Source organism: Pteropus alecto, unplaced genomic scaffold (genome assembly GCF_000325575.1).
Source record: "Pteropus alecto unplaced genomic scaffold, ASM32557v1 scaffold23, whole genome shotgun sequence".
In the NCBI taxonomy this organism is placed as follows: Eukaryota; Metazoa; Chordata; class Mammalia; order Chiroptera; family Pteropodidae; genus Pteropus; species Pteropus alecto.
Genome location: NW_006435837.1, coordinates 5,443,374 through 5,456,913, shown reverse-complemented (window position 1 = coordinate 5,456,913; position 13,540 = coordinate 5,443,374). Strand labels below are relative to the sequence as shown.

The 13,540-nt window shown below is 38.3% G+C and overlaps 1 protein-coding gene and 1 pseudogene across 1 annotated transcript in view; both read left to right on the top strand.

Moving 5' to 3' along the window:
- NHS (NHS actin remodeling regulator) overlaps positions 1–13,540 on the top strand; it is a gene marked incomplete at its 5' end in the record, with an annotated part of 334,315 nt that overhangs the window by 26,501 nt on the left and 294,274 nt on the right. The gene's annotated exons all lie outside the window — the stretch shown is intronic.
- LOC102884582 lies at positions 1,613–1,987 on the top strand (annotated as a pseudogene).

Sequence of the window (13,540 nt, the reverse complement as noted above, 5' to 3'; positions counted from 1 at the left end):
AATAGCCAAAACGGTCTTGAAAAAGAATAAGGTTGGAGGTTTCACACTTCCTCAGTTTCAAAACTTATTACAAAACTACAGTAATGAAGACAGTGTGGTAGTGGCATAAGGATAGATATATAGACCAATGGAACAGAATCTAGAGTTCAGAAATAAATCCTTATATATATGGTCAATTGATTTTTGACAAGGTTGCTAAAATAATTCAATGGGAGGAACTATCATCTTTTCAACAAATGGCACTAGGACAACTGAATATCCACGTGCAGAAGAATGAAGTTTTGAACTTCCTCTCATTATCCCACCAAAAATTAACTCAAAATTGATCATAGATTTAAATTTGAGAGTTAAAACTATAAAACTCTTACAAGAAAACATAGGAGTAAATCTTTATGACCTTGGATTAGGCAGTAACTTTTTAGATATGGCACTAAAAGCACAAGTGACAAAACATGGTAAATAGAACTTCATCAAAATTAAAAATTTTTGTCCTTCAAAGGATACCATCAGAAAGTAAAAGGTCAACTTATAAAATCGGAAAAATTATTCGCAAGTTATATAGCCGAGAAGGGACTTTGTAGTAGTTTCCTAGGGTTGCTATAACTAACTGCCACAAACTGGGTGGCTTAAGACAACAGAAATTTATTCTTTCACAGTTCAAGAGGCTAGAAGTCATACTGTCCAAAGTCATGCTGTTAGTAGAATAATACTCCTTCTGAAGGCTCAAAGAAAGAATCCTTCCTTGCCTCTCTCCTGGCTTCTGATGATTGCCAGCAATACTTGGCGTTCCTTGGCTTATAGTCACATTATTTTACTCTGTCTCCATCTTCACATGGCACTTTCCTCTATGTGTATCTCAGAGTCTCTGTGTCTTCACATGGCCTTCTTTTAAGGATACTGGTCATTGGAGTTAGAGCTTACCCTAATCCAGTATGACCTCATCTTCACTTGATGCTATCAACAAAGAACCTGTTTCCAAAATAAGGTCACATTCATAGGACATCAACATATTTTGGGGGGAGGAGCACAAATCGACCCACACAGACTTGTATCTAGAATTATTAAAAACTCTTAATTCAACAATAAAAAAGACAAATAACGTAATTTTAAAATGGGCAAAGGATTTGAATAGATATTTCTCCAAATAAGACATAAAGGTGTGCATAAGCACATGAAGAGATGTTCAATATCATTAGTTATCAGGAAAATGCAAATCAAAACCACAATGAGATATCACGTCATACACATTAGGATGGCTAAAATAAAAAAGAAAGACAATGACAAGTGTTGGTGAGGATGTGGAGAAATTAGAACCTTTATACTAATCGCTGGTGGGTAGGTAAATAGTGCAGTAGCTTTGGAGAACAATTTGGCATTTCTTCAAGATGTTGGACATAGAGTTACCATATGATTTAGCAATTCTCCTAAGCATATACCTAAGAAAATTGAAAACATATGTTTAAATAATAACAGGTGCATGAATGTTCATTGCAGCATTATTCACAATAGTCAAAAGAGCAAAGTAGCGCAAATGTCCATCAACTGATAAAGAGCTTTTTGTCCGACATCTTAGCAAGGCTGCGGTGATAGCAACTGCTGTCAGAACTTTGTTATGCTGCCCAAGGATGACAAGAAGAAGAAAGATGCCAGAAAGTCAGCCAAAAAAGACAAAGACCCAGTGAACAAATCTGGGGGCAAGGCCAAAAAGAAGTGGTCCAAAGGCAAATTTCAAGATAAGCTTAATAACCTAGTCTTGTTTGATAAAACGACATATGACAATCCCTGTAAAGGAGTTCCCAACTATAAGCTTATAACCCCAGATGTTGTCTCTGAGAGATTGAAGATGCAAGGTTCCTTGGCCAGGGCAGCTCTTCAGGAGCTCCTTAGTAAAGGCTTTATTAAACCAGTTTCAAAGCACAGAGCTTATGTAGTTTACACTGGAAACACCAACAGTGGGGATGCCCCAGCTGCTGGTGAAGATGCATGAACAACAGGTGCATTTTAAAAAATAAAAGTTTATTACATTAAAAAAAAGTGGTTAAAGAAAATGTAGTATATCCATACAACAGAATATTGTTTGGCAATAAAAAGATGATAAGCAGCAATAAAAATTATTATACATGTTGCAACATGGGTAAACCTTGAAAACATTATGCTAAGTGTATGAAGCCAGTCATACAAGAACATATTGTATGATCCCAATGATATGAAATGCCAGAACAGGCAAATTTATCAGGACATAAAAGTTAGTGGTTACCTAGTGCTGGAGGGAGGGGGTTAATAGAAAGTGACTGCTAATGAGTATGGGGTTTCTTTTAAGGGTGATGAAATGTTCTAAATTAGATAGTGGTGATAGTTGTACAACTCTGTGAATATACTAAAAAACATTGAATTGTATGTTTTAAAGAGTGAATTTTGTTGTGTGTGAATTACATCTTAATAAAGCTGTAAAAAATAAGGTGAGGTACTCTGTCAAGAGTAGGGATTTTAGGAGACTTGAGAAAAATGTTAATGATTTGGAATCCTCACTTAAAAGAATTGAGGAGAGAGCCATATTAGTTATGTTAGGTTAGCTGCTGCAACCAGCAGTAACAACTTTCAGTGGCTGAGCACAATAAGCTTCTTTCTTTCACACGGTTATCTGATCCTGGTCAGGAGACCATCCTTAGTGACTCTACTCCAAATGTTGAATCAGGCACCCAGGTTCTTTCCATCTTTTGTCTCTGCTCTCTTTTAGATCTTTGGTGTCCTCTCAGTTCAGCTACTGGATGGGGAGAGAGTGAGAATTGAGCATGGGAGAGTTTTATTGTATAAGCCTGGAAGTAACTGGTCAGAACTCAATCATAGGGCCACATCTACATGCAGGGTAGATTGGCGCATACAGTCTATTTATGCATCTGAGAAGAAAAGGGAAACAGGTTTGCTGAACTACTAGCCAGCTTCTGCTACAAGGGCTGACCAAGGACAAAGACAAGGAGAAGGGTTGCATGCTCAGAGCCCAGCTTGAGGTGGAATATATTTGTGGTCACTGCTGAGAGCAAGGCTGGCTCATTTTCTCCCACTGTTCTAGGTGGAACATTACCAGGTTGAAAGTACTGTAATGGGGCATATTCCTTCGGGTAAATGTAACCCAGTCTCCATTAGTTATGCCTGGGGAGAGAAATGAAGAACTTTTAGCATCCCTCCTGTGGATGTCAAATGTAGCCTTGCTGTCCACGTTGTGATTAAATGGGAAGCAAGAGGGGAATGAATGTGAGAAATAAACTGCTGTTTCTTTGCACTTGGACATGGGATGAATAAAAATAAGGATCTGTCCCCTTTTAAGGTTGTACTTTAAATAGAAATATGCCCCAGGCCCTTCTTGATCTTTCTTTTCTTGGCTGCTTCTCTCTGAGTGTTCTTCACTCCCAGCCACGTATGTGCCTGTGTGGCCGAGGGGCCTGAGTTCTGTTTGGGAACTAGCTTATTTGAGTGGATCCCTCAGACTGAAGCTCCTTCCCCCAAGTACCTTTTCATAAGTTTTCCATGCTGCCCTGACATTTCTGTAGTGGGTGTACCTGCCCTTCTAGACAACTGCTGCCTGTCTTTCTGATAGACTGTGTCTGGCTGCTAATGTTGTAGTGAAAATCACCTCACTGGCCTGTCCTTGTTTTCAGAGGCACTTGACTCTTGGTATAATGCTGGATATTTAATGAGCATTGTTTATGGAGAGAGTAAGATAGAACAGTACAGCCTCTTCCTTTGTGTCATAGGCCCCTCTGGGCTTTGTTGAAAGGCATGCTGGGACCTTAAAGACAGGCTGGCAGGAAGAACGGTGTAAACCAGGAAGGGGGAGTGCTATGGTTAGGGAGAAGTGATTCTGTTGCAGTCATGCCTTCAGAGAAGATGGCCAATGATCTACATAACAGTGACAAAGATTTGGGGTAATGGTGGGTGAGATCTGGATTGATGTCATTGCCTAAGGGTCTGGTGCACATGAGTTTCCAATTGGTCATTATGTTTGTCTGTCTTGTTTTCTCCTAATTCATTTCCTGTACTCCTGCTGAGTGAATCTTGCAAGGCACAAATCCAATCTCATCACTCCCTCCTTCTCATTCTTCCACGGCTTCTTATTGCTCTTCTAATAACATCTAAATGAATTGATTTTCAAGACCATATAAATGTGGTCCCAGCCTCTCTTCAGCATCATCTCATCTTCTGCCTCCCTAGACTCATTGCTTTGGCCTTAGTTCCAAGATTCTTCTAGTTCCTCATATCCCATGCTCTCTAGCTCCTACAACTTCCTCTGGTCCTGATCTTGATGACCTTTCTTTTTGTAGGCTTCCAGACTAACCCCATTTGCCTTATTGAGCTAGTTGCTGTTGTACTCTGTGTCTCCCTGTCCATTCTTTCATAATTACCAGTTTGTTTTTTCACTCTTCCACTAAACTGAAACTTCATAAGATCAGGGATCATGTCTTATTTACCATTGTACTTCCAATTATATTAGTCAGGGTAGGCTAATTTCTGTAACAGAGAACCCCAAACATCTAAGTAGCTGAAAACAACAGAAGTTTTATTTCTTCCCCACATGACAATTCAGTGTGTGAATTGGGTAGATGGCTTTTGACATGGTTCTTTAGAAATCTAGGCCCCTTTTATTTCATAGTTCTCTTATTCCTTAAGTCTGTTCTCTCTTTCCAAGCCTGCATCTGACAGATAAATGGGAGAAGAGAGAATGGAGATCATATAGGAGGGTTTTTATGGACCATGCCAGGAAGCTGTGTATTTTATTTCCACCTATATTCCATTGGCCAGAACTTAGTCATATGAACACATATAGTTGCAAGGGATGCTGGGAAATGTTAGCCAGTTGTGAGCACACTTGTTGAGCAAGTAGCTGACCTCTATCACACCAGTGCTTACCTGGCATATGGTAGAAACCAAGTAAATATTCGTTAAATTTGTTTAATGAGTGAACGTTGTATTCTAGGATCCATCTTGAATTTTAGGTGATTCGATTTAATCATCTGTTCTACAGTCAGAGTATCCCTGAGGTCGTGCTTCCTCTGACTGAAGTGTCTGCCCAGGCTTCTCCCTCAACCCAGCCCCCTACAGGTTGTAAAACCGCATTCCCTACATGAATAGGAAGAAGCAAGAGAACCACATGGTGATAGCGACCAATGACCAACAGTTTAGTTTGAAAATTAGCCTCCAACGACTCAACTTCTGGATGGGCTGGAATATAATAACTCCTTGCCTGTGGTGGCTCTACAATTTTCCAAAGCACTTTCCCACACCTTATCTCATTCCATCCTCATAACAACATGGTGAGGTAAGAAAGCCAAGGGTTATTATGTCTGCTTTACAGATGAGCAAAGCAAGGCTCAAAGTAGCCCAGATGACTTTCCCAAGACCATGTGGCTGCTCTTCCACACTTGCTGTTTCTACCCCAAACCCCATTACTTGAATCTGCAAACTATTTTCCAGAAGATTCCCTTTTAGCTTGCAATTAGTGGGGCTGGAAAATATGTCTGATGACTGACCTTACCTCTCAACACTGGCCATTTATTTTCCTGTCTAAACAAGCGGGTCTGCAAGAAGCTACCACAAAATCCTCCCCTATATTTAAATCTCTGTGAACTGTGGATCTGTGTCTTCCCTCTGAGTGTTGGGAGAGAAAACCAAAGGCAGCTAAAATGTTTCCGAAGTTGCAGTGCCTCACATCCCAGTTTATTACAACAGGGTCTAGGTGGGGTTGTGTCATAGGACTCCTTTTTTTTTTTTTACTAAAACAAAACAAGAAAGCCCAGGGGTAGGATGTTTCTGTAAGTGTCCATGTACATGCTTGTTGCTGAGCACTTGTGTTGCATTCCCAGGAATCCTTAACACTCTCTCCCAACCTCACTCAGACAGAAAGCCAAAATTACCTTGCTATCCTACCTAATTAAAGGCAAAGGTTATAGTTTCCCCAGCCTATCATAGTCTGGTGTATGGATTTTGCTGGCACAGAGGAGGAAGGTAAAGCTAAAGGTTGACTGTGATGTGGGAGGATGTAGGAAAGGGCAGAAGGGGTCAGGATGAATTCCTTACCCTTCAGAACCTAAAACAATTTCTAGCATCAAAATCCTAACAACACAAAGAAAATATCCTTGTTGTGGAGGAAAGACTGGCTAATGTCAGTTCGTAAACCTTTCTCTCTCCTTTCCACTGGCTCAGGTAGACCTGGGAAACCAACATCTTCTGGCATCATCTCCCATGCATTGTTTTCTCAGAAGCAGAGCATGACCGACATTGGATAGTATCTATGTTGGTATCTGTCTCAGCAAATCCCTTTCTGTATTAAAAGATTAATGTAGCAAATCCAGAGTTAGGGGGAGATTGCATTGTGTCCTCTTCTGTCAGAATGTTGTTTATTAACACGATTTTTCTGTTTTCCATTTTTTGCTCTTCCCTCACATCCCTATAAGCCACATTTTGAAGCCCTTCTCTAATTTCTCACTTTCCCTAATATTAATAAAAAACCCAATCAATTTGTATGACATCTGTGCTTCCTCTTGTAGGGAAGATAACCCTCTTTTTCTCAAACAGAGAAGTTATGGGTCTTTTATGATCTGGCCTAAGGTCCCTTGAGTGAAGCTGACATGAAGAAATGATGCTTGGTCCATAAGATTTTAGGAAAGCCTCTGAAAAGCAAACTCTCTCTGAAAAATACTGATGTTGCTTTTTGTTGGAGTTATTTTGCCAATGTTCATGTAAGAACTCAAGGCTGCTTCTGTTACTATTCATGACAGGCGAATGGTGTGCTTAATTCCGATACTGTGTTATGCAATGACCACTTGCTTTGAATTGTATATTAAGACATGTTATCATATAACTTTTACTGTGAGCCAAGCATTTGCCTGGTGGAACTGAAGATATGGCTGTTGTTGGTTTATCTTTTGTGAGTACCTGCTGTTTATAGAAACTTTACTGATCAGACTCCTCTTGGGATTTTTCAGCATAAGTCAGTCAGACAGAGCACAGCTCAGGGTGAACATAGCAACATTCTGAAGACAATTGTGGTGCCATTTGGTGAGAAAGGCATAGAGTGTTTGTCCCCCCAACCTACTTCCTTGGTTATTGTTTCTATTCACATTTGAGCAAGTATGCACTTGTATGAAGAATAGTGAGACAATTAATAATTATGTATTGCCTGGTTCAGCTCCCAGCATGGTGTTTAATAGCACATGGTAGGTGCTCAGCAAATGTCTGTGGTGTTGAAGTAATTTGTTTACTGAATGTATTTTCCATTAGGTTGTGAGTTCTTTGGAGTCAGGGCCTGTGTGTCCCTTGCCTTTGTGTACCCGGCTTCATGCCCAGTGCCTGGCATATAATGCTTATTCATAGAAGTGCATATACTGCTCAATTGTGAGCAGAATCAATAACCAAGGAAGTAGGTTAGGGGCAAAACACTCTATGCCTTTCTTACCAAATGGCACCACAATTGTCTTCAGAATGTTCCCATCTTCTCCCTGAGCTGAACTCTGTCTGACTGAATGACGCTGGAAAATCCCAAGAGGAGTCATGTTCCCACAGAACACCTGTCCATCTGTCAAAGATTGTTCAAATCCCTTCTTCATTAGAATGAGCTCTCTCTCTCTCTTTTTTTAATTCTAATGGCTTAGTCCTAAGAGAAATTTATTCATGTAATCACCAACTCACCTCATTGTAGGCCCTTATGACTTGTCCCAACGTGTATTATACAGCTCGGGCTGCCATAATGAATACCACAGATTGGGTGGCTTAAACAACAGAAATTAAGTTCTCATAGTTCTGAAGGCTGAGAAGTCAAAGACCAAGGTCCCGATTAAGTTTCTGGTGAGAACCCTCTTTCTGGCTTACAGGTGGCCCTCTTCTTGCTGTGTCTTCATATGGGAGTGGGGGAGGAAAGGAGGGAGGGAGAGACAGAGAGACACAGAGAACGAGCAAGAACCAGACCTCTGGTGTCTCTTCTCATAAAGACACTAATCTTATAAGATCAGGGCCTCATCCTTATGACTTTATTTGACTTTAATTACTTCCTTAGAGGCTCCATCTCCAAGTACAGCCACACTGGGATGTTAGAACTTCAACATATGAATTTTGGAGGACACAAACATTCAATTTATAACATAATGTACTTGTTGCCTATTGTAACATCTGGAGTTTCCTGATCAAGAAAAAAGTGGTGAAAAATAAACATAGTACCATGTGTTAAGATTCTAAAACAAGTCAGGCAGGCACACTTAACGAAAATTTATGGTTGATTGAACCTAGTTTTACCATGTCTTTGTCTTTTCCTTCTAATATGATTTTTTTTTGAATCAGTGGGAATTCTCCTGAGCATATCAATTGCAGAAAGCTATTAGTATTTTGGAGATAGGGCAGCAGTAGCAAAAGAAGGTGGAATAGGAAAATGAGGATAAGCTGGGTTATGCTGTGATGATAAACATTCCTCAAATCCAAGTGGCTTAATATAACAAATGTTTATTTCTCTTTTACACTACATGTCGCAGGTATGTTAACGGGCACTCTGCTAGTCATAATTGTTATGGGATCCAGGCTGATGGAGTCTCCACTTTGACACATGCATCACAAAGGGGAATGTAGTAAATAGCATACCAGCTCTTAAAGTTTTCACCTAGAAGTGCCACATGTCACTTTCTGCTTATCCTTCATTGGCTAAAATGTTACGTGACCATATCCAGCTGTAAAGAGGTTGATAAAGCAATCTTGCTAAGAAGGAGGAAAGCTAAATTATTTGGCAAGCAGCACTGATTATTACTATAATGGGGTAACAATGAGGCTTGGGTAAATGTGGGTGGAACTTGAGCAAAATTTGTGGCACAAATGAGAATTTTTATTTACTTACTGCTGTTTTTTTTTTTTTAAAATTGTGTTTTCAAAACAGCTCTAATATCTAGGATTTTTTGCTTAGTTGAGTATTTCTGTGCCTAGTATGAAATTCAGAGAATGAAACCATTTTCCGTTGAGATATTAGAGTTGCCTTTCAAGTGTCCATATAGTATAAATAACAATAGCCTCAAAGAAACAATTAAAAGCTCTCCAGGTGGCTTATCTCAGATCCACTGAGAAATGAAAACCCCCCAAACATGCCAAAACATTTTAAGATAATGGCTGTGTCTGAGGGTGGTCTCCTTGTAATGATAAAGCTTTCTCCCCATCCTTCCTGAAAGTGATACCAGCCTGATGTTAGCAACAGTATCGCTGTCTGGAAAGGGGATGGCTGAATCTGGCGGGATTACATTTGAGCTACATAAACACAGATTGAATTAAGCATGGTGGTTGATGATGGGGAGCGTAGAAGGAGTCAGGACCTTCCGTTGAGATAATAACTAGTTCATTATCTGCCCAGATAAAGGTCATACAGGCTTTCAGCAACAGCATGGAAAGGAAACTAGACTATCCTTTCTGACAGCAACTCTGCTTTTTTTTTTAAAAACAGACTTCAGAATACTAGCGAGTAAGGAAATCCATATTCCTCCTGATACCCTTCGTTCCCCTTCCATATCCTTCCTAATACACAGGCCTTTACTTCTATTAATTTTTGAGTGGCTGCCTTTGTTTAAATTACTTATAATGGGACTTGCCTGGAAAAATATCAAATAATAAGCGCATGAACAGACGTTATTAGCTTACATCTCCCCCATTTTACACACTATCTCATACCTTTTCCTTGCTTCTAAATTTTGCCTTTTCACCAAAAGGCAAAAATGCCATCACTTAGTCAAAGGAAATTTCTGCCTCTTTGGCTACACCTTCTAATTTTCCTTAAAAGAGCTCATTATGAATCATTTGGAAGGAGCCAACATGCAATACTGTCTTTGTGTGAAACTTAGAAAGCAGTGTGGTGTGGGCAGGGTACTTCCACCTGTAAAAAACTGACAGTTACAAGTGACTTTCAAGACATTAATGATATTTTTGAATCCTAAGTTAAGCAGTAGCAGGTTAAGCTTTTCCCAGGAGATGGTGATTTTAGTGAAGTGTCATAAATGTGTTATCCCAAAGCCAAAATTTCTAATGAGATTTCAAGTGAATGATTTTCCCTTATTCATTTTGTTTTAATATGCCAAGTATGTTCTGTAATGGGTTGGCAAATCCTGGGCAATATATTTTCTTTCTGCTGCCTCAGAAATGTTGTCAATAAAATGAAGACTAGTAATATGGATTTCTTACATGGTTATCATTTTTCTTTGTAAGAGAAGTTACTTTGGTAAGAGAAATGGGCTGTGTTTAATGCCAGACCATGAATCCTCCTGGATCCAATAAATTACATTTGCTCTAGGTTGACTAGCTGTGGAATGAGGTCATGTACCCTCAATCCAAATCATGGATATGACAGTCTGCATCTACATACAGAATAACTCAATCTTTGCTGCCCTACTATACTTCATCACCATCTCTGTCATCTTCAGGGCAGGGGTTTGACAGTAGCAATATGTGTTATGCTCAATCTTTAGCCTCAACCAGTAAAAGCTTTACATTTAGATTTTTTAAGAGAAGATAATTTCATATCTCTTAGGGATAATTAACAGGTTCCATGTGAGAAATGAAATCAGAATTATTGAACTTAGAAATAGAGGAAAAATGTAAGATTTCTTGAAATATATTCAGATACTATAGAATAACCTGTGATGACATTCTGTAACATTTCCTTCTCCTTGGCTGCCTACCCCATGTTTATATTTTTTCAAATGTACTTTTAAGCACAGTGCATAAGAAATAAGAATATGAGAAACAAGAACCAGTGATTTGTTTTTGAAATAGGATAATCTCATCTTATAAGGGGAAAATGGTCATTATGCTCAGGAAAGATGCATGTGAGAAATGTATTTCACAATGGTATTAGTATCACATGTAGCTTCATACTTTTGGCAATGAGATTTCAGATGGCTGTTTAGCTGTCCCTGATTGTTATACATCTCTTTGAGTTTTGTGATGAAATAGAATGAAATGATAATGAGTGATAGTAAATATAGTTATGAGTTATGTATGTCTGTTTATGTGAAGTAGTGAGAAAAATCTTGTGCATGTATGAAGCTCTTGAAACATGGATGAATAACATTTGTGTAGTCTATTTCAATGATATTTATATACTTAAATCATGTGTTTATAATACATATTATATATTAAAGTAAAATGTGTGTATTATAGCACCATATCAAGAACATAGCTCAAAAGCGTTTCCAAAGAAATTAAGATTCAAAACAAAAGTAGTAATTATAAGTCTCAAAAGTTCCTTTTATGTCAATTCTTAGTGTGTCATGATATTTAATAATGCTTTTCAATAATTTGGGATAAAAGGTCTAGAGTTTGTTGAATCAAACCTGAAGAATGTGTACAGGCTGACTAATGTGTGAGTTAGAAGGTATTCATTGTTTTAATCAGAGATTGGGAAACTTTTTTTGTAATGATTCAGATAGTAAATATTTTAAGCTTTTCAGGCTATACAGTCTCTATTGCAACCACTCAACTTTGTCATTGTGAATGCGAAAGCAGCCATAGACAATATATAAATAAGTGAGCATGGCTGTATGCCACTAAAATTTTATTTATAAAAACAGATGATGGGCCAGTTTGGTTTGTGGACTAAAGTTTTCAACCCTTGATCTTAAATGTGAAACTTTTTAACTATAGCCTAATTGAAACACAATTTACATGTGGCACCTGGTTGAATATGTGACTATTTGTATATTTAGCACATGCATGTGTGCACAAATGTGTGTGTACATATGCACACACACAAGAATAAGGTGGACTGTTTATATGCAATTTTCAGATCAGTCTAGAAGACATCTTGTATATGTAATCTTGTCTTACAGCAAATAAATATGTTCTATTTTCTAAATAAATATTCTGATTCTCTGTGGGATTGTGGCTACCTTATCCATCTAAAGTTTATGCAGTGTTGTCATTGCCATCTTTTCTCCTGTGGGGGAAGAACAAACTTTCCTCTACCCTTGAAATTCTTCTGACTGGTATAATAATCAAATACATATGAGACAGATTAGCAAGAGAAAATAACCAAATTTAATACATACATATGTATGGAAACTCCACATACATGAGAGGTTCAGAGATAGAAAGGAGGATTGAGGTATATAAGACAGCCTGAGCTAGGGATGAGGTAATACACCTTGCAGGCTTCCAAGGTCATTGCAGGATGATAAGAAGAGCAGATATTTAGTAAATAAAAATTTGCCCTGCCATATAGGTGAGTCAAAAGAGATTATGCATGATAATCTCTCATTTTGGGCAAAGCCCCTAATTCGAGTTCTTCTACGTAAACGGAGAGGCAGAAGTTTCCCTTGAGCTTCAAGCTAAATTTGCCTTTAGCTCAAAATAATTCATATACCACTGAGGCACATCTTGAGGTGGCTCATTCTGAACCCCCATACTCTTCTCAAGTCCATTGCATCATGATCATATGGGCTGCTTAATTAATACTCTTTAGTGTTGATGATGCTATTCACATGGACTTTTTTTAATGTGGGTATACAAGTTGCATTTGCTATGAGTCACTCTCTATTGATGTCTTTATACAATTTTCAACTAAGCATTAATTGAAATGAAACCATGAGTTTGATCGGATTGATCACTCTTTTCAAACTCTATTCAAAATACTTTTCTTTCTTCCCAGAAAAAAAAAACTGCAGTAATTTGCCCAGAAATGGGAGAGAATAATGCTTTTCCAAATGATAAGGCTGTTTGTTTTGAGAAGTGGATTTATTGGGATGATAAATCTGGCTTTTTCTATCTGCTCACCTGTTTGTCCTCAGGGGAACTATCACTCTTTATTCTTTTACACTGGAAAGGTTGAAATGCTAGACAGTTTCAAAAGTCGGACCAAAAATTGCAGATAAGCGTAGAAAATAATGACTCTTCTACTTCTTGTACATGTGGGATCAGCACGCAGGAGCACTTCCTTGTGAGAGGCAGGCAGTCACATAAGAGCTGTGGCCTTTTGTAACTGGGCCCTGCCTTTTATTTGAGAAACTCTGTCTTGTAGAGATTCAGGCTACAGATCTTGCTTTCTAACTCTTGGACTAAACATATCTTTCCTGCCTAGTTTTCAAAGAAATAACTGATCTTTCTTAAATAGAAAGAATTTAAGTTAAAATGATGATTTTCATTTAGCCAAATGACAGTAGGACATATAAATTTAGAAATTCAAATGAAAAAGTATACATATTGTTTACATTTTATTTCTAGGTAATGACATTTCATTTTCCCAAAGACTTTTCTTGAGATTACCTACCTATAAGAAAAGATATTCTGCCCCCTCTCTCTATCCTCAACCATAACAGAAACCATCTTAGCTTTCTAAGGCAGCACAAAGCATACCCAACTTGTCAAAACAAAAAAAGAGGCACCCCCCCCAAAACATCTCAAAAACCATATAGAAACAGCATAACTCCTTCATCATGGGAGGGGCTTGCTCATTTTAGCAAAATCCAAACAATTAAATGCAGTTAGATACTTCTTAACCTGGGTTAGCCTGATGAAACATTTTTCTTTC